This window comes from Bos mutus, chromosome 15 (assembly GCF_027580195.1).
Source record: "Bos mutus isolate GX-2022 chromosome 15, NWIPB_WYAK_1.1, whole genome shotgun sequence".
NCBI lineage: Eukaryota > Metazoa > Chordata > Mammalia > Artiodactyla > Bovidae > Bos > Bos mutus.
Window position 1 is genome coordinate 67011288 of NC_091631.1, and position 24712 is coordinate 67035999.

Consider the following 24712-nt stretch of genomic DNA (forward strand, 5'->3'; position numbering starts at 1 on the left):
CAACTCTCACATCCATATATGACTACTGGAAAAACCTGCTTTTCAGTATGCTGTCTAGGTTTATCACAGATTTTCTTCCAAGGAGCAAGCACCCTATAATTTCATGTCTGCAGTCACCATCTGCAGTGATTTTAGAGCTCCAAAATAATAAAGTCTGTCACTCTTTCCATTGTTTCCCCATCTATTTGCCATGAAGTGATGGGACCAGATGCCATGATCTTTGTTTTTTGAATGTTGAGTTTTAAGTCAGCTTTTTCACTCTCCTCTTTCACTTTAATAAAGATGCTCTTTAGTTCTTCTTCACACTCTGCCATTAAGGTGGTATCATTTGCATATCTGAGGTTATCTATATTTCTCTTGGCAATCTTGATTCCAGCTTATGCTTCATTCAGCCCAGCATTTTGTATGATGTACTCTACATATAAATTCAATAAACAGGGTGACAGTATACAGCCTTGACTTACCCAATTTGAAACCAATTTGCTGTTCCATGTCCAGTTCTGTTGCTTTTTGACTTAAACACAGATTTCTCAGGAGGTAGGTAAGGTGGTCTGGTATTCCCATTTCTCAAAGAATTTTCCACAGTTTGTTGTGATCTACACAGTCAAAGGCTTTAGTATAGTCAATGAAGCAGAAGTAGATTTTTTTTTTTTTCTGGAATTCTCTTGCTTTTTCAATGATCCAAAGGATCTTGGCAGTTTGATCTCTGGTTCCTCTGTCTTTTCTAAATCCAGCTTGAACATCTGAAAATTCATGTACTGTTGAAGCCTGGCTTGGAGAATTTTGAGCATTACTTTGCTAACGTGTGAGATGAGTGCAGTTGTTCAGCACTTTGAACATTCTTTGCATTGCCTTTCTTTGGTATTGGAATGAAAATGGACCTTTTCCAGTTCTGTGGCCATTTCTGAGTTTTCATATTTGCTGGCATATTGAGTATAGCACTTTCACAGCATCATCTTTTAGGATTTGAAATAGTTCTCTTCAGCTCTCATCATTAGCACAAATTCAGTGTTGTGTGTTGTTGAAACAAGTAGAAGACATTCTGAGAGGCATGCGAGGTCTTTTCCATTTCTCCCTGGTGTAGTTGATGACCTGATATTCTTGTTTTCACTTATTCTAGGTAGCAATTTGGAATGAAAGAAAAAAAATACATACATACGTATATATATATATATATATATTACCTTCCCCTTAAGTCTGAACAGAAGTATTAAACTTGGCTAGAACTACTCGTTATGACAAGTTAAATGTGAATACATTCACATTTGCCCTGGTCACTTTTCCTTTAGGGAATTCCAGAGAGATTTACTCTTCTTTCCTTTCACAAATATTGAACTGTGCTTTTTAGTATGCATATGCTTATATAGGTCATGCATATGAGTGTGTTTATGTATCAATATATAGTAGAAATAGTGATATTGACTCCACATTGTTGTCACTTACTGATCATATATTATAAAGGTGAACATGCTGGTTGCTCAGGCATGTCAGACACTTGTAACCCCATGGACTGTAATCCACCAGTCTCCTCTCTCCAGGGAAATCTCCAAGCAAGAATACTGGAGTGGGGAGCCATTTACTTATCCAGGGGTCTTCCGAACTCAGGGAACAAGCCCAGTCTCCTGAATTGTAGGCAGATTCTTTACTGTCTGAGCCACCAGGGACAATCTATATATTATGTATATTTTATATGCATGCTGTTTATTTAACCAATAAATTCTCCTTGAGATAGATGATATTTTGATAATACGATGGCATCTTTCTATACATATTTCTGTGTATTGAAAAATAGTTTTTTTTAAAAAATATATATTTGTGGAGGAGAAAATATGTGGGCAACATGGACAATTTTATGGATTAAATGAGTATATAATTCAGTGGTGAGAACACCAGGATTTAAACAAGAATTCACTCAAAATTCTTTGGAAATGGAAAAGTCTTCATAGGAGCTGGGGATTATGAAGGGGAAAGAGCTATGAAAAAACTCAGAAATATCACTGAGATAAGTGACACCTCAGAATACTGTTCCTTGAAATTTTAGAGAAAATAATAATTATTAAATATATAGTGAGCTTGTACGTTCTATAATCAAGAATAATGCATGCATAAATAGTACCAGAAGATAGTGAATTTGGTATTTTTCTTTTTGTTATTATTTTCAGAGATTCAGGGTTCATATATAATATTTATAGCAAACCAAAAGAAGTCTTAAAAAATAAATAAAAGGTTCCAGTCTAGAAAGAACTTCACAAAATATTTATATTGATAACTTAACCACACGTCTTAGTCTGTCTGTTCCATAGAAACCTGACATTGCTGGGATGCTGAGAGGGTATGCAAAATTCCTGTTAACTAAGGAGGCTGAAAGATTTTTCAACTTCTATAACCTGTCTTCTTAACCTCAGGCACATAAGTGGAATTCAGGAGAACTATAACCTTTCTGAAACAGTGTATATTTCTGAAGTCGTAGTCAAGTTCTCAAATGGGTCTGTGAAAAAAAAGAAAGAAAAAAAAAAGTTATCAATTTAGAAATAGCCAAGCCAAGAAAACTGCAATATTTTCAACCTAGGCTCTCCTTTCCAGGAAGAAGTCTTATAATATTTGCTTCTCTCTTAGTTTTTCTCTTGAACTTTGTCACTTTTCACTGTTTTTTATCAATCTTCCTTTCTTTTCCTTAACATTCTTATTGTCCTTAATAACATTTATTTTTAATATAAATTTATTTATTTTAATTGGAGGCTAATTATTTACAATATTGTATTGGTTTTGCCATACACCATCATGAATCTGCCACAGGTGTACACGTGTTCCCCATCCAGAACCTCCCTCCCACCTCCATCCCGATACCATCCCTCTGGGTCATCCCAGTGCACCAGCCCCGAGCATCCTGTATCATGCATCGAATCTGGACTGGTGATTCGTTTCACATATGATATTATACACATTTCAATGCCATTCTCCCAAATCGTCCCACCCTCTCCTTCTCCCACAGAGTCCAAAAGACTGTTCTATACATCTGTGTCTCTTTTGCTGTCTTACATACAGGGTTATCATTACCATCTTTATAAATTCCATATATATGTGTTAGTATACTGTATTGGTGTTTTTCTTTCTGACTTACTTCACTCTGTAATAGGCTCCAGTTTCATCCACCTCATTAGAACTGATTCAAATGTATTTTTAATGGCTGAGTAATACTTCACTGTGTATATGTACCACAGCTTTCTTATCCATTCATCTGCTGATGGACATCTAGGTTGCTTCCATGTCCTGGCTATATTATAAACAGTGCTGTGATGAACATTGGGGTATATGTGTCTCTATTAATTCTGGTTTCCTGGGTGTGTAAGTTCAGCAGTGAGATTGCTGGGTCTTATGGCAGTTCTATTTCCAGTTTTTTAAGGAATCTCCACACTTTTCTCCATAGTAGCTGTACTAGTTTGCATTCCTAACAACAGTGTAAGAGGGTTCCCTCTTCTCCACACCCTCTCCAGCATTTATTGTTTGTAGACTTTTGGATAGCAACCATTCTGACTGGCGTGAAATAGTACCTCACTATGGATTTGATTTGCATTTCTCTGATAATGAGCGAGTCCATTCTAAAGGAGATTGGTCCTGGGTGTTCTTTGGAAGGACTGATGCTGAAGCTGAAACTCCAGTACTTTGGCCACCTCATGCAAAGAGTTGACACATTGGAAAAGACTCTGATGCTGGGAGGGAATGAGGGCAGGAGGAGAAGGGGACGACAGAGGATGAGATGGCTGGATGGCATCACCAACTCTATGCACGTGAGTCTGAGTGAACTCCGGGAGTTGGTGATGGACAGGGAGGCCTGGAGTGCTGCAATTCATGGGGTTACAAAGAGTTGGACACAACTGAGCAACTGAACTGAAGTGAACTGAACTGATAATGAGTGATGTTGAGCATCTTTTCATGTGTTTGTTAGCCATCTGTATGTCTTCTTTGGAGAAATGTCTGTTTAGTTCTTTGGCCCACTTTTTGATTGGGTCATTTATTTTTCTTGAATTGAGCTGCAGGAGTTGCTTGTATAATTTTGAGATTAATTCATTGTCCCTTGCTTCATTTGCTATTATTTTCTCCCATTCTGAAGGCTGTGTTTCCACCTTACTTATAGTTTCCTTTGTTGTGAAGAAGCTTTTCATTTTAGTTAGGTACCATTTGTTTATTTTGCTTTTACTTCCAATATTCTGGAAGGTGTGTCATAGAGGATCCTGCTGTGATTTATGTCGGAGAGTGTTTTGCCTATGTTCTCTTCTAGGAGTTTTATAGTTTCTAGTCTTACATTTAGATCTTTAATCCATTTTGAGTTTATTTTTGTGTATGGTGTTAGAAAGTGTTCTAGTTTCATTGTTTTACAAGTGGTTGACCAGTTTTCCCAGCACCACTTGTTAAAGAGATTGTCTTTTCTCCATTGTATATTCTTGCCTCCTTTGTCAAAGATAAGGTTTCCATAGGTGCATGGATTTATCTCTGGGCTTTGTATTTTGTTCCATTGATCTGCATTTCTGTCTTTGTGCCAGTACCATACTGTCTTGATGACTGTGGCTTTGTAGTAGAGCCTGAAGTTAGGCAGGTTGATTCCTCCAGTTCCATTCTTCTTTCTCAGGATCGCTTTGGCTATTCGAGGTTTTTTGTATTTCCATACAAATTGTGAAATTATTTTTTCTAGCTCTGTGAAGAATACCGTTGGTAGCTTGATAGGGATTGCATTGAATCTATAGCCTGCTTTAGGTAGTATACTCATTTTCACTATATTGATTCTTCTGTTACACGAACACGGTATATTTCTCCATCTATTAGTGTCTTTGATTTCTTTCACCAGTGTTTTATAGCGTCCTAAATATAGGTCTTTTGTTTGTTTAGGTAGATATATTCCTAAGTATTTTATTCTTTTCATTGCAATAGTGAATGGAATTGTTTCCTTAATTTCTCTTTCAGTTTTCTCATTGTTAGTGTATAAGAATGCAAGGGATTTCTGTGTGCTGATTTTATATCCTGCAACTTTACTCTATTCATTGATTAGCTCTAGTAATTTTCTGGTGAGTCTTTAGGGTTTTCTATGTCATCTGCAAAAAGTGAGAGTTTTACTTCTTCTTTTCCAATTTGGATTCCTTTTATTTCTTTTTCTGCTCTGATTGCTGTGGCCCAAACTTCCAAAACTATTTTGAATAGTAGTGGTGAAAGTGGGTACCCTTGTCTTGTTCCTGACTTTAGGAAATTTTTCACCATTGAGGATAATGTTTGCTGTGAACTTGTCATATATAGCTTTTATTATGTTGAGGTCTGTTCCTTCTGGAGAAGGCAATGGCACCCCACTCCAGTACTCTTGCCTGGAAAATCCGATGGGTGGAGAAGCCTGATAGGCTGCAGTCCATGGGATCGCGAAGAGTCAAACACGACTGAGCGACTTCACTTTCACTTTCATGCATTGGAGAAGGAAATGGCAACCCACTCCAGTGTTCTTGCCTGGAGAATCCCAGGGATGGGGGAGCCTGGTGGGCTGCCGTCTATGGGGTCACACAGAGTTGGACATGACTGAAATGACTTAGCAGCAGCAGCAGCATGTTCCTTCTATTCCTGCTTTCTGGACAGTTTTTATCATAAATGCATGTTGAATTTTGTCAAAGGCTTTCTCTGCATCTGTTGAGATAATCATATGGCTTTTATCTTTCAATTTGTTGATGTGGTGTATTACATTGATTGATTTGTGGATATTGAAGAATTCTTGCATCCTTGGGATAAAGCCCACTTAGTCATGATGTATGATCTTTTTATTGTGTTGTTGGATTCTGATTGCTAGAATTTTGTTAAGGATTTTTGCATCTATATTCATCAGTTATATTGGCCTGTAGTTTTCTTTGTTTGTGGGATCTTTGTCAGGTTTTGGTATTATGGTGATGGTGGCCTCATAGAATGAGTTTGGAAGTTTACCTTCCTCTGAAATTTTCTGGAAGAATTTGAGTAGGATAGGTGTTATCTCTTCTCTAAGTGTTTTGTAGAATTCAGCTGTGAAACCGTCTGGGCCTGGGCTTTTGTTTGCTGGAAGATTTCTGATTACAGTTTCAATTTCCGTGCTTGTGATGGGTCTGTTAAGATTTTCTATTTCTTCCTGGTTCAGTTTTGGAAAGTTGTACTTTTCTAAGAATTTGTCCATTTCTTCCAAGTTGTCCATTATTGGCATATAATTGCTGATAGTACTCGCTTATGATCCTTTGTATTTCAGTGTTGTTTGTCATGATCTCTCCATTTTCATATCTAATTTTATTGATTTGATTTTTCTCCATTTGTTTCTTGATGAATCTGGTTAAAGTTTTGTCAATTTTATTTATCTTCTCAAAGAACTAGCTTTTGGCTTTGTTGATTTTTTGCTATGGTCCCTTTTGTTTCTTTTGCATTTATTTCTGCCCTAATTTTTAAGATTTCTTTCATTCTACTAACCCTGGAGTTCTACATTTCTTCCTTTACTAGTTGCCTTAGTTGTAGAATTAAGTTATTTATTTGACTTTTTTTCTTGTTTGTTGAGGTAAGCCTGTATTGCTATGAACCTTCCCCTTAGTACTGCTTTTAAAGTGTCCCACAGGTTTTGGGTTGTTGTGTTTTCATTTTCATTCATTTCTATGCATATTTTGATTTCTTTTTTTATTTCTTCTGTGATTTGTTGGTTATTCAGCAGCGTGTTGTTCAGCCTCCATATGTTGGAATTTTTAATAGTTTGTATCCTGTAATTGACATCTAATCTTACTGCATTGTGGTCAGAAAAGATGCTTGGAATGATTTCAATTTCTTTGAATTTACCAAGGCTAGATTTATGGCCCAGAATGTGATCTATCCTGGATAAGGTTCCGTGTACACATGAGTAAAAGGTGAAATTCCTTGTTTTGGGATGAAATGTCCTATAGATATCAATTAGGTCTAACTGGTCTATTGTATCAATTGAAGTTTGTGTTTCCTTGTTAATTTTCTGTTTAGTTGGTCTATCCATAGGTGTGAGTGGGGTATTAAAATTAAAGTCTCCCACTATTATTGTGTTCTTGTTAATTTCCCCTTTCATACTTGTTAGCATTTGTCTTACATATCATGGTGCTCCTATGTTGGGTGGATATATATTTATAATTGTTATATCTTCTTCTTGGATTGATCCTTTGATCATTATGTAGTGTCCTTCTTCGTCTCTTTTCACAGCCTTTGTTTTAAAGTCTATTTTACCTGATATGAGTATTGCTATTCCTGCTTTCTTTTGGTCTCTATGTGCCTGGAATATCATTTTCCAGCCCTTCACTTTCAGTCTGTATGTGTCCCTTGTTTCAAGGTGGGTCTCTTGTAGACAACATATATAGGGGCCTTGTTTTTGTATCCATTCAGCTAGTCTTTGTCTTTTGGTTGGGGCATTCAACCGATTTACATTTAAGGTAATTATTGATAAGTATGATCTCATTGCCTTTATTGTTTTGGGTTCGAGTACACCCTTTTTGTGTTTCATGTCTAGAGAAGATCATTTAGCATTTGTTGGAGAGCTGGTTTGGTGGTGCTGAATTCTCTCAGCTTTTGCTTGTCTGTAAAGCTTTTGATTTCTCCTTCATATTTGAATGAGATCCTTGCTGGGTAGAGTAATCTGGGCTGTAGGTTATTTTCTTTCATCACTTTAAGTATGTCGTGCCATTCCAACCTGGCCTGAAGAGTTTCTGTTGACAGATCACCTGTTATCCTTATGGGAATCCCCTTGTGTGTAATTTGTTGTTTTTCTCTTGTTGCTTTTAATATTTGTTCTTTGTGTTTGATCTTTGTTAATTTGATTAATATGTGTCTTGGGATGTTTCACCTTGGGTTTATCCGTTTGGGACTCTCTGGGTTTCTTGCACTTGGGTGATTATTTCCTTCCCCATTTTAGGGACGTTTTCAACTATTAGCTCATCAATATTTTCTCACGGTCTTTCTTTTTGTCTTCTTCTTCTGGGACTCCTATGATTCGAATGTTGAGGCGTTTAACATTGTCCTGGAGGTCTCTGAGATTGTCCTCCTTTCTTTTAATTCGTTTGGCCTTTTCCCTCTCTGATTCATTTATTTCTACCATTCTATCTTCTACCTCATTAATCTTCTGTCTCCTTTATTCTACTATTTGTTGCCTCCAGAGTGTTTTTGATCTCATTTATTGCATTATTCATTATATATTGACTCTCTTTTTTATTTCTTCTAGGTCCTTGTTGAACCTTTCTTGCATCTTCTCACTCCTTGTCTCCAGGCTATTTATCTGTAACTCCAATTCGTTTTCAAGATTTTGGATGATTTTCACTATCATTATTCCAAATTCTTTATCAGGTAGATTCCCTATCTCTTTCTCTTTTATTTAGTTTTGTGGGCATTTATCTTGTTCCTTTACCTGCTGGGTATTCCTCTGTCTCTTCATCTTGTTTATATTGCGGTGTTTGGGGTGGCCTTTCTGTATTCTGGCAGTTTGTGTAGTTCTCTTTATTGTGGAGTTTCCTTGCTGTGGGTGGGGTTGTAAGGGTGGCTTATCAAGGTTTCCTGGTTAGGGAAGTTTATGTCAGTGTTCTGGTGGGTGGAGCTGGATTTCTTCTCTCTGGAGTGCAATGAAGTGTCCAGAAATGAGTTATGAGATGTCAGTGGGTTTGGAGTGACTTTTGGCAGCCTGTATTTTGAAGCTCAGGGCTATGTTCCTGTGTTACTGGAGAATTTGTGTGGTATGTCTTGCTCTGGAATTTGTTGGCCCTTTGGTGGTGCCTGGTTTCAGTGTAGGCATGGAGGTGTTTGATGAGCCCCTGTCGATTAATGTTCCCTGGAGTCAGGAGTTCTCTGGTGTTCTCAGAACTTGGACTTAAGCCTCCTGCTTCTGGTTTTCAGTCTTATTTTTGCAGTAGTCTCAAGACTTCTCCATCTGTACAGCACCATTGATAAAATATCTAGGTTAAAGATGAAAAGTTTCTCCACAGTGTGGACACCCAGAGAGGTTCACAGAGTTGCATGGAGAAGAGAAGAGGGAGGAGGGAGTTAGAGGTAACCCAAATGAGATGAGGTGGAATCAAAAGAGGAGAGAGCAAGTTAGCTAGTAATCACTTCCTTATGTGCTCTCCACAGTCTGGACTGCTCAGAGATTTTCACAGAGTTATACAGAGAAGAAAAGAGGGAGGAAGGAGACAGAGGTGGCCAGGAGGATAAAGGGGGGAACCAAAAGGAGAGAGACAGATCCAGCCGGTAATCAGTTCCCTAAGTGTTATCCACCATCCAGAACACACAAAGAGATTCACAGAGTTGGGTAGAGAAGAGAAGGGGGAGGGTGGAGACAGAGGTGACCTGGTGGAGAAAAAGGAGAGTCTAAAAGGGGAGAGAGTAGTCAAGCCTATAATCTTGCTCCCCAGTAAAACTGGGTACTGAAGATTGGGTTATTAAAGGTACAAAATTGATAATAAATACCAAAAAGCAAAGATTAAAAATCTAGAGTAGAGGTTGGATTTTCAAAAATACAATATTAAAGAAAAAGAAAAAAAGTCATAAAAATTATTATATATATATATATATAAAGTTTGCTTTAAAAATTAGGGTCTCTTTTTTTTTTTTTTTTTACAAAGTAATAGTAGGTTATAAAAATGAAAATTAAAGGAGTAATAGAGGACTTAAAAATAAAAATAAAATAAAAATAAAATAAGGAATGATAGTAAAACTATATCTAGGTCTTTCTCTGGTGGTGTTGTGGGCAGTGTGGGGTCAGTTCATTTTCGGATAGTTCCTTGAGCCAGCTTATATTTCTCAAGATCTATAGGCCCCTTCCTATGTAGTCAGTACTAATTACAGGGTTTTAATGTATTGCACCTGTCACTTCCAAGGAGGTTCCTTCAGGATTAGCTTCTTCTGTTTGCTGGTCTCTTCAGTGTCTAATTTCTGCCCTGGCACGAGGGGGCAGTGGTGGACACTTTCTTAGGCTCACTTGTTCAGCCATGCTGTGGGGAGGGAGGGACGCTGCAAACAAATAACACTGGCGTGTGCTCACAGTGTCTTGGCCACACTGGGTTTGCACCCACTCACGGAGTGTGTGCTTTCCCTGTCTACACTGCTCAGGCTCTAGGTTGCCCTGCCAGGAACTGTCTGAAGCTGGTCCTGGGTTGTATGTACTTCCCAGGTCTAAGCCACTCAGGTTCAGGTATTCAGGTAGTCCTCAGAGGAGCAGACTCCGTTGGACCTGCGTTTTGTGCCCTTCCCAGGTCTGAGCAGCTCAGGTGACCAGGTGTTTGGCGAGCATGGTCGCTGTGACTTATCACCTCCCCTATCCCTGCCACACAGTTTTCTGGGTGTACAACTGGGGCACCTTCTCAGGTGAATGTTTACCATCCAGAATCCCAAGAAGTCATGCTTAGCAACAAAGCCTGCTTGCAATTTGGTAGATAATGCCTCTCTGGGGCCACGATTGCCCCCTTCCAGCTCTGGCTGCCCTCGTCTGCCTGTCACTGGAGGGGGATGGGCGGTCTGTAGCCGGCTAGCTCTGCTCAGTCCTTTGTTAGGTGAATCGGCCTGATGGTGTCTTAGGTTAGGGCTTTTCTTATAGCTCTAGTCAGTCCTTTGTTCTGTAAGCGGTCCTGGCGGTGTCTTAGGTTAGGACTTTTAGCATGGTAGTTATCTCACAGTCTGGTTTGCTATTCCAAGTTAGTTCCTTCACATTGCCCTCAGGGCAATCGGGTCCGGTCCTTACTCTGAGCAATGCAGCCCGCACCTCCTGCCCAGCCCCCACTTGCTAGTGGTGAATGCAGGTGTCTGTGCTGCTTCTCTGCTGGGGAGTTACCTTTGGGCACGTAATCTGTGGGTTTTAATTATGTATTTATTTTCCCTCCCAGTTATGTTGCCCTCTGTGGTTCCAAGGCTTGCCAGAGACTCAGCAGTGAGAGTGTTTCCTGGTGTTTGGAACTTTTTTTTTAAGACTCCCTTTCTGGGATGGAGCTCCATCCCTACATCTTTTGTCTCTCTTTTTAATCTTTTATATTTTTTCCTACTTCCTTTTGAAGACAATGGGCTGCTTTTCTGGGTGCCTAATGTCCTCTGCCGGCATTCACAAGTTGTTTTGTGGAATTTTCTGAGCGTTCAAATGTTCTTTTAATGAATTTGTGGGGGAGAAAGTGGTCTCCCCGTCCTATTTCTCCACCATCGTCCCCTAATAACATTTAATTCAATTGGTTAGATTCCCCTCCATTAAGTTATCATACTTTAAATAATCAAAACTGAAATTACTTACAGATTACCTGGATTGTAATTTCAAAGTGCACTCAATCACACGCTATCAAAGTAATGCTCAAAATTCTCCAAGCTAGACTTCAACAGTATGTGAACCATGAACTTCCAGATGTTCAAGCTGGATTTATAAAAGCCAGAGGAAACAGATTATCAAATTTCCAACATATGTTGGATCACTGAAAAAGCAAGATAATTCCAGAAATACCTCCATTTCTGCTTTATTGGCTACGCCAAAGCCTTTGACTATGTGGATCACAACAAACTGCAGCATTCCTCAAGAGATGGGAATACCAACCACCTGACCTGCCTATTGAGAAATCTGTATGCAGATCAAGAAGCAACAGTTAGAACTGGACATGGAACAACAGACTGGTTCCAAATCAGGAAAGGAGTATGTCAAGGATGTATATTGTCACAATGCTTATTTAACTTCTATGCAGACAGAGTACATCATGCAAAATGCCAGGCTGGATGAAGCACAAGCCGGAATCAAGATTGATGGGAGAAATATCAATAACCTCAGATATACAGATGACAGCACCCTTATGGCAGAAAGTGAAGAAGAACTAAAAAGCCTTCTGATGAAAGTGAAAGAAGAGAATGAAAAAGCTAGCTTAAAACTCAATATTCAGAAAACTAAGATCATGGCATCCAGTCCCATCACTTCATGGCAAATAGACAGGGAAACAATGGAAACAGTGACATATGGATGTGAGTTGGACCATAATGAAACCTGAGCACTGAAGAACTGATGCTTTTGAACTTTGGTGTTGGAGAAGACTCTTGAGAGTCCCTTGGACTGCAAGGAGATCCAACCAGTCAATCATAAAGGAAATCAGTCCTGAATCTTCATTCAAAGGACTGATGCTGAAGCTGAATTTCCAATACTTTGGCCACATGATGAGGAGAACTGACTCATTGGAAAAGACTTTGATGCTGGGAAAGATTAAAGGCAGGAAGAAAAGGGGATGACAGGGGACTAGACTGTTTGATGGCATCACCTGCTCAATGGACATGAGTTTGGGCAAGTTTCAGGAATTGGTGATGGACAGGGAAGCCTGGTGTGCTGCAGTCCATGGGGTCAAACAGACTCAGACACAACTGAGTGAGTGAACTGAACTGACCTGGATGGTTATTTTAAGTGTTCCTAAACTTCTTAATCTATTTGCAGATTATTTTAGGTTATTAAAACAGATGGCACTGTATCCAGTACAGCGTGATTTTACTATTTTAAGTATATGGATAACCTTGATACTGTTCATTTGGATGCATCACTATGTTAGTTGTCATGTAGGTTAAAATTTAGTTTTGACATACACCTGGTTTTCTCCCTTTTAACATAAAATGATTTATGATATTAAGTAAAATTTTACAGCATTTGTGCTAACTACAAAGATTAAAGTTTTCATATTGAATTACATATTAGTTTGGCTCTAGATAGGGATGTCATGCTTTATGTCTTCATGTTAAACATAAAGTTAGATAAAAGTAAGGAATTGCAATGTATATCATCTATAATCTAATTGGGAACTTTCTTACTGTCAATTTATAGACACTATTCTTAGAATCAGCCACATTTGCACATTCTTGGCTGATGTATTTTTGTGGGGTAAGTCACAGTTACAACTTATTAATCTTTGATAATTTTTTGTCAGACTTGGAAACTAAACATCCCATTATTATAGTATACATCTATGGCTCAGAACCAGTATTCATTTAAAATTCAGAAAATCTTATTCTTAAGAAAAATTCAAGTGAACTTTGATATATCATACTTGTGTAGATAAGCTAGCAAAATTTCTGATATTGATATGTTCAAGGTAACTACAGTTTTAGTATCATAATGAACAACAACAGTATACTAACATGGCGGTGGAAATCTTTATCTTATCCTTGCTGAAGTTATTATTAGAACATATTAATTGTACTTATAGTATTTATAACTGTCATCCTCTGTATTTATGTTGTATCTATATTTTCTTGATCCTGAACTCCTAGAGGGCCAAGTTAGTATCTCTATATCTTCATAGTACTGTGCAAAATTATATCATACAGCTTCTATCTTTAAATGTGTGTTGATCAGAATATAATTGATTACCCCATTTCTGTAAGACTGTCCTTTTTAATGCCATGAGGCATAGGTAAGATTAGTATACTACTTAGAAGTAGAATTTTTCAAGTGTGTACTTCTTGGAAGGCAATGTAGAGAAATGGTTAAGAAATGGAAAACCTAGGATTAAAGAAAACAACAATAAAAACTGGAATTCTTCTTATATAACATTGAAAAAAAACTTGGTAAACTACCAGAGTTTTGATACCTATAAAATGGGGATGATATTATTAATGTGTGTCACAGTTCATAGACTTAGCTCATTCACAAGCTCAGGATCCTTCACAACGACCTCCAAGATTCCCTGCTATGCTGAGTAGTCCTGTTGTCTATTTTGGAGACCTCCAGGACCACTTGAAGTCACTCATAACTTCCCTCTAAACTGAGCTTAGACTGCTACTCTAGCTTTAAGTAAATGTCACATACTGACCAAGATTTCTTTCTTATGTTTAGAAAGAAAGTGTATGTGAATATATAAACAATGATACTTAACAGTTGTTCTCCTTTCTATAGTATTTTGAAGAAAATACAACTGCTATTATAAAAATCCTGAACATATTATCAGTTGAGACTTATAAAAGTATGTATATAAAATAAAAATGCATGAAAGCCTTTACCTTCATGTTATTCTAATCTAGAAATTAATGCTTCCTAAGAGTGTACAGGTCCAAAGCATTTTACATACTAACTGGTCCAGGGTAAATTGCCAAGAATGGTGGTCAATGTGGTTATGTTTTAGATAATACCTAAAAGTGAAATGTCTTTCTCAACAAAATGAGTAGTTATGTGTTATACATAGATTGGAATACCATATGAGCAAATAAAGGCACAAAAATTTAAGTATCTTATTTACATTCACACAGATTATAAGTAGTAGAACAAGTATTTGAACCCAGGAAGGCTGACTTTAGAGCCCATACTCCTTTTCTATAAAGGGTCAGATAACAAATACTTCTGCTTTTTAGGTCATATGATCTCTGTTACAAGTATCAACTCTATACTGTGAAAGCAGCCTTGAATAATACAAAAACAAATGGACATACCTGTCTTTCAATAAAACTTTATTCACAAAAATAGGTGGCATGCCTGCTTTGGCTCATGAGCTACAGCTTGCTGATACCTGCTCTAAAACAAAGTTTCCAAAGTTTTGGGATATCATTAAACATTTTCCACAAAATAAGAATGATATTATTATTATTATTTGAAGTTAAAAATCTTTATAATTATGAAAGTATAATAACTTATTTACAGGAGCCTTTGAAAATACAGAACAAAGTTACATAAAGTTCCACTATGTATTACAACTATTTTTAGTTGTAGTTTCAATATCAAACTCTCAAAAATTAATAGGATGAATAGACAGAAAAGTAGAAGGATATAGTAGGTCTGAAAAGTACTATGAACCAATTCAACATAATTAAGATTTATACAATTTTCATACAACAGCAGTATACAAATCCTATCTAAGTTTCCAGGAGATAATGGAACATATCTAAGGACATAAAACAAGGTGTAAAAATTTTATAATTAAATAATTCAGTTCAAATCCTAGGGACTTATCCCTAGGCTACCTGATTTATATCAATTAATCCACTTCTTTTTTGACACCAGGGATGCCAGAATATGAATTGAAAAGATCAAACGGGTCCAGTTTCAGGGATACTGAAAAATAATGACAATTTATACCTTTAGACTGGACTAAGGCTCAGAGGGTAAGAAAAGTGATCTTAGTTGCAATCCCTCAAGGGTTTCTTGTCAAAGTTGAATGAACTTTGATTAAATTGTGTGAACATATAAAAGATGGTTCTTTTTTAGATTTCAGAAGTTGTCTTATGACCTTTAAAGGGCTAGACCCTGGACCCTGAAATTCTCACATCATCTGCTCTGTCCAATCTGTTGGTCAGATCAGATCAGATCAGATCAGTCGCTCAGTCATGTCCGACTCTTTGCGACTCAATGTATTGCAGCACGCCAGGCCTCCCTGTCCATCACCAACTCCCAGAGTTCACTCAAACTCACGTCCATCGAGTCAGTGATACCATCCAGCCATCTCATCCTCTGTCGTCCCCTTCTCCTCCTGCCCCCAATCCCTCCCAGCATCAGAGTCTTTTCCAATGAGTCAACTCTTCACATGAGGTGGCCAAAGTACTGGAGTTTCAGCTTTAGCATCTTCCTTCCAAAGAACACCCAAGGCTGATCTCCTTCAGAATGGACTGGTTGGATCTCCTTGCAGTCCAAGGGACTCTCAAGAGTCTTCTCTAACACCACAGTTCAAAAGCATCAATTCTTTGGCGCTCAGCCTTCTTCACAGTCCAACTCACATCCATACATGACCACAGGAAAAACTATAGTCTTGACTAGAGACGAACCTTTGTGGGCAAAGTAATGTCTCTGCTTTTCAATATGCTATCTAGGTTGGTCATAACTTTCCTTCAAAGGAGTAAGCGTCTTTTAATTTCATGGCTGCAATCACAATCTGCAGTGATTTTGGAGCCCAGAAAAATAAAGCTGATGTTCAAGCTGGTTTTAGAAAAGGCAGAGGAACCAGAGATCAAATTGCCAACATCCACTGGATCATGGAAAAAGCAAGAGAGTTCCAGAAAAACATCTATTTGTGCTTTATTGACTATGCCAAAACCTTTGACTGTGTGGATCACACAGTGGAAAATTTTGAAAGAGATGGGCATACCAGACCACCTGATCTGCCTCTTGAGAAATTTGTATGCAGGTCAGGATGCAACAGTTAGAACTGGACATGGAACAACAGACTGGTTCCAAATAGGAAAAGGAGTATGTCAAGGCTGTATATCGTCACCTTGCTTATTTAACTTATATGCAGAGTACATCATGAGAAACGCTGGACTGGAGGAAACACAAGCTGGAATCAAGATTGCTTGGAGAAATATCAATAACCTCAGATATGCAGATGACACCACCTTATGGCAGAAAGTGAAGAGGAACTAAAAAGCCTCTTGATGAAGGTGAAAGTGGAGAATGAAGACGTTGGCTTAAAGCTCAACATTCAGAAAATGAAGGTCATTGCATCTGGTCCCATCACTTCCTGGGAAATAGATGGCGAAACAGTGGAAACAGTGTCAGACTTTATTTTTCTGGGCTCCAAAATCTGTTGGTAACTTGGTCAAAACTAGAAATGGCTAAGTTAGAAAATAATCAGAGAAAGATAGAATGGTAAATTACCACCCTATAGGAGTTACAGCCTTTAACTGAGCTTTAAGAAGAGATTCTTTAAATAAAAGAGACAAACAATCCATATCAAATTCATGATAACTAAAAGGCCAAAAAGAGAACTTCTGCTGCTTGGACAGTAGATAATGAAAACTACAGAGCGATGGAAAACAAACAAACAAACTCTCCGTCTTTGGCCAGGAGAAAGGAGGCCAAAGTATTGGAGCTTCAGCTTCAACATTAGTCCTTCCAATGAGTATTCTGGGTTGATTTCCTTTAGGATTTACTGGTTTTATCTCCTTGCTGTGCCAGGGATTCTCAAGAGTCTTCTTGAGCACCACAATTCAAAAGCATCAATTCTTCATTGTTGGCAAGGTTGGCTCTTACCTGGAGGCCCTGAGAAAAAAGCTGTTTTTAACTCATTCAGGTTATAGGCTGAATTCAGTTCCTGTGATTTTAGTACAGAGATCTCTATTTACTTTCTGGCTGTCAGCTAAGAACTGTTCTCAGAGCTTAAGACTACTTGAAGTTCCTAGTCACAGGTCTTCTCCATCTCAGCAGTGGAAAAATATAATTGTGTTGACTCCCTCACAGGCTTCAAATCTCTTTGACTTTCTCTTCTACTTGCTGGAGAAAACTAATTTTAAGGGTTTGTATGTTTGCATTAACACATGCAAATGCTCTCCTTTCTGCCATATTATGTAACTTAGTGACAGTAATGATATTTTGTCATATTTATCATATTGCATTAGTGGACCACCTACATTCAGAGAGGAGGAGACTATAAAATGACAAGATAATTGGTTGATATTCTTAGAATTCTGTTTGGAGTATTCAAGAAGCCCTTCAGCATAGAACAAAATGGCCTGTAGTCCAAATCCAGTCAAATGACTTTTTCTTGAAAAAAAAAAAAAAAAAGATTTACTGGAATACAGCCATGCCACTTGTTTAGATATTATCTATGGCTACTTTCACATTACAATAGCAGAGTTGAGTGGTTTCAACAAAGGTTATATTCATTGAATATCCCAATATGTATCCAAAGAATATTAATTGGAAGGACTAGTGCTGAAGCTCCAATACTTTGGTCACCTGATGAGAAAGGCAACTCATTGGAAAAGACTGGAGAAGACAGAGGGCAAGGGGATAAGAAATCGACACAGGAGATGGTTGGATGGCATTCCCGACTCAATGGGCATGGGTTTGAGCAGGCTCTGGGAGATAGTGAAGGGCAGGGAAGCCTGATGTGCTGCATTTCATGGGGTTACTAAGAGTTGAACATGACTTAGTGACTGAGCAACAACAACAACATCAACAGAGGCTATATGCCCCTCAAAGCTTAAAATATATACTATGTTACCTTTTATAGAAAAGTGTGTCAGCCCATGGCTTAGTATGTTGTATTTAATTTAAATAGGTCAATTTTTCATATCATATTTTATTTGCTAAAAATAATAGCAAAAACATCCAATAGACTATGGTATTCTTTGTTCCATATCTTAAGGCCATAAAGTAAATTGTCATCCTTTACTTCCTCATCATTTCATACCCAGTACCATTGTCTTTTCTTCTCCACCTGGTGTTATTTATTTCACTGTGGTTCACTTAAGTTTAGCTGTCTTTAAAAACTCTAATCACTCTGATAGCCAATATGTTTTTTTATATGGGAGTCAGTAATACATCTGGACAATTATGTCCCAATATTTCACTGCAATGCATATATTTTTCTCAAAAGTCATAAACCAAAATTTAAAGAATAAATTCTTATTCAAACATTACTCAATATGCTGAAGTTTTACTCTTGTAGTCAATGGCTGACACTGGCCCCTGGAATAATTTTTTGCTTATAGTATAAAGCTTGGCACAAAGGGCTTTGCAAAGTACTATCAGGCTTACAGTAAGCAAGAAAAATGTATGTCCAACATACACCTAATGCTCTATTCATATTTGCCAGACAAGATTATAGCAGAAACAGATAATGAATTTGGGATTAATTTAGATAAATTCATCATTTGAAAAAATATTTATTTGATTGTATGGCAGAATTTTGCCATAGTATACCTATGATGCCTGATTTTAGAGTCCTGAGGTGTGCTATGGTTAAAGGAAAATGAACCAGACAGATAATAACATAGGAATCATAGAAATATATTATCGTGTGCTCAGTTGCTCAGTCATGTCCAACTCTTGGCAGCCCCATGGCCTCTAGCCCTGCAGGTCTCTCTGCCCATGTAATTTTCCAGGCCAGAATACTGGATCGGGTTGCCATTTCCTACTGCAGGGGCTCTTCCTGAACCTGGGATCAAACCTTCATATCTTGAGTCTCCTATAGTGGCAGGCAGACTCTTTCCCACTAGTGCCACCTGGGAAACCTGAAACATTCTGTTGTGCTGTGTTTAGTCGCTCAGTCATGCCTGACTCTTACTGACCCCGTGGACTTTAGCCCACCAGTCTGGCCAAAAAACAAAAAACAAAGTCAATCTGGAATAAGCTCAAGCAATGTTTTAGCCTGCATTTATGGGACCTGTGAAGTCCTAAGTGAGGATTCCTGTTCTTACATCCCTAGAAATTTGTCCAAGATTTTTAACATTAGCAAAATCACTTGGGAGTCAAATGTAAAAATTAGAAAGCTTAATAAAGTACTAGAACATTTTTAGCTTATTAAAAGAGCTGAGAATCTTCTGAGATGTGATGATTTCTTTACTAAATCTTAAAATTCTCATATTATGGTTGAGAGGAATGTATAAAGACTGCCAGTAATTATTACCTTCATTCATCTTCCGATAAGCCTGTTATATATCTGCTCACCAAAGTGCTGCTTTTGAACTGTGATGTTGGAGAAGACTCTTGAGAATCCCTTGGACTGCAAGGAAATCCAACCAGTCGATCCTAAAGGAAATCAGTCCTGAATATTCATTGGAAGGACTGATGTTGAAGTTGAAACTCTAATACTTTGGCCACCTGATGTGAAGAACTGACTCACTGGAAAAGACTGATTCTGGGAAATATTGAAGGCAGGAGGAGAAAGGATGGTAGAGGATGAGATTGTTGTATGGCATTACCAACTCTATGGACATGAGTTTGAGCAATTTTGGAAGTTAGTGATGGACAGGGAAGCCTGGTGAGCTGCAGTCCATGGGGTTGCAAAGAGTCAGACATGACTGACTGAACTGCCCATCAGCTCATTAAATAGATTATAATTCAAATAATTATATAACATAAAGTATCCCTAAACTCCTCACAACCCAGGTAAAGACTAAAGATACTATGATTTGACATGGATTCTAAATAGCATAAACCTTGACATAGCCAATAAGGGAAAGGCTTCCTTTAGATTAAAAGGAAAGGCTGTAAAATATTTTGATTTTTGTAGTACCTTAGTGATTAGGGTTTCCTTTCTGTAACTGATTCTTGTCAGTTAGTCACAGTCTTGACCCCAAACCACTTGAAATAGGCTTTATACTTCTGCAAACTAAGAATGGCTATTTATTTGGGCTAAACATGTGTTTCACATTCCTTATCTTTATTTTTATACCCTTTTACTGCAACCAACTCATAAAAACTCTGATAACTACCACAAGAAAGCCCGCCTACTTTTCATAGGTCTTTTCTCTCTCTAGTAAATGCTTGCAAATCCTTAAAATCACTGCCTGAACATTAGCTTCTCTGTGCAGTGTTTTCTTATATAATATGAAGTTTAAAACTCCATAATTATATTTAGCTTCATTCCAGATACATAAACTGTAAAATTTGGACAAGTTACTTAATCTAAATGTGTTAGATTTAATTCAATATATGTATAAACATGATAATGTTCATAATATAAAACTTCCTAAAGGTAAATTTTACATATTTAATGAAAAGAATAAGAATTCCACTTTTTATATATTTGTTGAAAAGTAGACTAAGGGTCATCTGCTGATGCTTTCTGACCTCTTTTTGCCAAGAAATAATGTCTATTTTATATGTAAGTCATGAGACTCAGATGTGACTCAACACATTATGTGTAAATGGAAGACAAACATCAGGTTCCACTTTTAAAGGATCCAAATTCTACCAATTGCCTCTCCTCAAGTTGTTAAGGTGAAAAGTTATCTGGTGTCATTAATATTATACCTGTAGATTATGATTTCTTTGACTATTTCAATTTTTTGAAGTGTTGGGACAATTGGATTTTTAAGCCTCTTGGCAATAGATTTTAGTTGCAGTCATGCATAGAAATATGCATTAGGCATATTGCAGTCCAATAGATGTATATCTCAGGTGATATAAAGACAAGGTGAAATATAAACCTTGCCAATGTGGCCCCAAGTCCTTCTTAAGTGCTTATGGTATGAGAGCAGAGGATTTACTAGTTTGTGTAATGATCTGTTATGGATCACTGTTGATCATTATAATTCTAAAATAAAAAAATATACCACAATTCAAAAGATTTGTTTCCCTTTAGATCTCATTAGTAACTCTATTTGTTATATAGGATTTGAATATACATTTGTGATATATACTGCTATAAATATGCAACAACTTTGAAATAGTATTCTTTGTATAAAGGTTCTTTCTCCTTTTAATGAGAGTTTTTAAATATTAATGAGAATTAATGCATACAATACACTATTTTAAGTGTGTACCAGCTTTCCTTCACACTGAGTATCTATAAATACATATTTTCAGCCTGTATTCAAACACCTAATTCTGTCAGAAAAAACATTAAGAAGAAAATTTAGACAGAACAAGATGGCAGAGGAGTAGGTGGATGTGGAGTACATCTCTCTTCATGGATATATCAGGAATACACCTTCAGACACAAAAGTGCAGGCAGAACACCTTCTGAGAGTGGACAGGAGTACCTGACAAGTGGAAAATAATATATAGAACCATGCAAAATTCAGTAGGACAAAGGAACTAGGGGGAAAAACAGGAGTGTTAGTAGGACTAGACCTGCCCTCAGACAGGGGGGAACTGAAGCAGGGTTCCAAGCACCACATCAGGCACTGTCTGAGTCTCAGAAGAAACATTTAAGGCTGAGAGTGAAACAGCTGATCTGTGGCAGCCTAAATGGCATTAGAATCAGACAGTCCTTACCACAGCTATACACACCCTGGACAGGGATGCAGGTCCTCTGGAAGGTGCAGAGGCTAGGGCATGGAGTTCAGGAGTTGTGGAGCAATTCCCACGGTGAGGGCTGCTGTTCAGTGTGGAGAGATGGATCTACGGGATGTGAAGGAGGAGACTGTGGTGGTAAATGCTTATGGAGGAAAGTCAGGTAGCCATGGAAGCAAGGCGATACTGCTGAGTCACACATAGGGGGTGGAGCCGTTACCATAGCCTCTCTCCCCCGATAGGCCAGCATTGGCAGCTGAACAATAGAGAGGATGGCCCATCAAATGCCTGAGGCAGTGAACTACAGAGGAGGATCCCAGCCACTGAGGCCTCTCTTTGTGCCTGATGTGAGGAACAACAGAGAAGGACCCCAGGCAAGGGAGCCCTCTAAGTGCCTGAATGGGTGGAGCTATGGAGAAAGACTGGCCAAAGAGGCCTTCTGATCACCAGCTACAAGAGGCTTGAGAAGACTCTGATCGGACCATAATTCCTGCGGTGGAGGCAGTCCGTGTCCTTGCACACTTAGAGCCACCAGAGTCCCTGCAAGCCAAACAGCTGTGCCACCTACACGCTCAACTCTCAATGAGGCAGAGCTGCCACAGGCAAAAAAAGTCTTGCATCTATGCATGCAGGGTCGCTTGGGTAGTGTCCAACTCTTTGTGACCCGATAGACTGTGGCCTGTCAGGCTTCTCTGTCAGGGAGAGGGGTTCTCCAGGCAAGAATACTAGAGTGTATTGGCCAATACTGGCTGTCATACCCTTTTAGAGCACTGTATTTCCTGCTGCCCTAGCTGCCAACTCCCCTGAGTACCTGGTGCTGCCAGAACTCCTGCAACCAAAGCAGCTGCACCATCTCCACACCTGACCCTCACAGGGGCAACCCAAGTTCTCCAAGAAATCCTCAGGAGAAAATTCCAGTGAATGATCCACATTCAAACGTGATAATAAAACCACAATTGAAACTCAGGGGCAGTGTGACTAAGGAAGATGACAAAACCTTTCCACCTGTTGTACAAGCTTCAGATTAAATCCACACAGTCAACTAGGCAGACTCTGTGTCTATGTAATACATAAAAGGTCACTGAGAGCTCCCACAAAAGAAAACACACTAGTTCTGATAGCTGTGGACATTCAAGGCAAGAACACACAAGAGTAGGACCAGATTAGAACCTCAGCTGTTCCCACAATAGGTCCAGTGTTGTAGGGCATCCTAGGGAGGTGAGATGGACTGTGACTCCCATCAGGGGAAAGGACTCTGACAGCAGTGACTCAAGAAAAACATTTTATTATTCTTATGTTTTGACTTGTTCAAATTGTTGATTTTATTGGAACTATGAAATCTAATTAAGCTTTTGAGTTTTTTTTTTTTTTTTTTTCCTCTCAGTCACTTTTTTTTTTTTTTTTTTATTGTTGTTATAAACCTCTGCCTCTACATTGGTCTTTTGCAGTTCAGTGGAGTTTTCCTTTTCTCTCTCTCTCTCTCTTTTTTTTTTTAATTGTAATTTTTAAAGCCTATCATTATTTTCTCTACATTTATTCCTTTGTTTGCTTTTCCTACTGTTCTTTTCCCCTTGCAGTTAATCTTTAATGTATATAAATATTATTGATCTACCTTTGTTTAACTTTGAATATCAATTCTTTCTTTCTTTTCTTCCTTTCCTCTCAAAATATTTGTTAGTATTATTTTAATTGCTTTATTCCCACTTGGCATCTTGTTTTATTTTGTTTTTCATTTGGTGCTTTAGTTAGTTTTGTTCTTAACTGGTAAATAAAATTTTTGATTTTCTTTCTTTGCCAGGTCAATCTATTGTACTTTATTTTTGCTGGGCTGTTTTGACTTTGCTCATGGGTGTATATGTATATGGGTTTATTCCACTATTTTAATTATTATTTGCCTGATTTTGAAGCTGCCATTTGTCTGGGGTTCATCTAGGTTTCTCTTTTTTGGATATTTGTTTTAATCTCACTTAATGCCTTAACAAACCACTTGTGGAATCTTTATTCCTGACCCAAGTTCAAGCCCTGAGACTTTGGAGTGGGGATACTGACTCCAAGACCTTAATTAAAGTAACCTAGTTACTTCCAGGTAACTAACCCTCACTTCAGTTCAGTTCAGTTCAGTTCAGTCCAGTCGCTCAGTTGTGTTCGACTCTTTGGGACCCCATGAACTGCAGCACACCAGGCCTCCCTGTCCATCACCAACACCCAGAGCTCACTCAGACTCACATCCATCGAGTCAGTGATGCCATCTAGCCATCTCATCCTCTGTCGTCCCCTTCTCCTCCTGCCCCCAATCCCTCCCAGCATCATAGTCTTTGCCAATGAGTCAACTCTTTGCATGAGGTGGCCAAAGTACTGGAGTTTCAGCTTTAGCATCATTCCTTCCAAAGAAATCCCAGGGCTGATCTCTTTCAGAATGGGCTGGTTGGATCTCCTTGCAGTCTAAGGGACTCTCAAGAGTCTTCTCCAACACCACAGTTCAAAAGCATCAATTCTTCGGCACTCAGCTTTTTCACAGTCCAACTCTCACATATACATGACCACTGGAAAAACCATAGCCTTGACTAGACGGACCTTTGTTGGCAAAGTAATGTCTCTGCTTTTGAATATGCTATCTAGGTTGGTCATAACTTTCCTTCCAAGGAGTAAGCGTCTTTTAATTTCATGGCTGCAATCACCATCTGCAGTGATTTTGGAGCCCAAAAAAATAAAGTCTGACACTGTTGCCACTATTTCTCATCTATTTCCCATGAAATGATGAGACCAGATGCCATGATCTTCAGTTTCTGAATGTTGAGCTTTAAGCCAACTTTTTCACTTTCCTCTTTCACTTTCATCAAGAGGCTTTTTAGTTCCTCTTCACTTTCTGCCATAAGGATGGTGTCATCTGCATATCTGAGGTTATTGATATTTCTCCTGGCAATCTTGATTCCAGCTTGTGCTTCTTCCCTAGGGAGTATCAAATAGTGAGAACTCACACAAAGAAAACCACTTGAATACAAGACCTGGCATCACCCAATCGCCAGTAGCACCCTGTGCAGGACACTTCATCTAAACAAC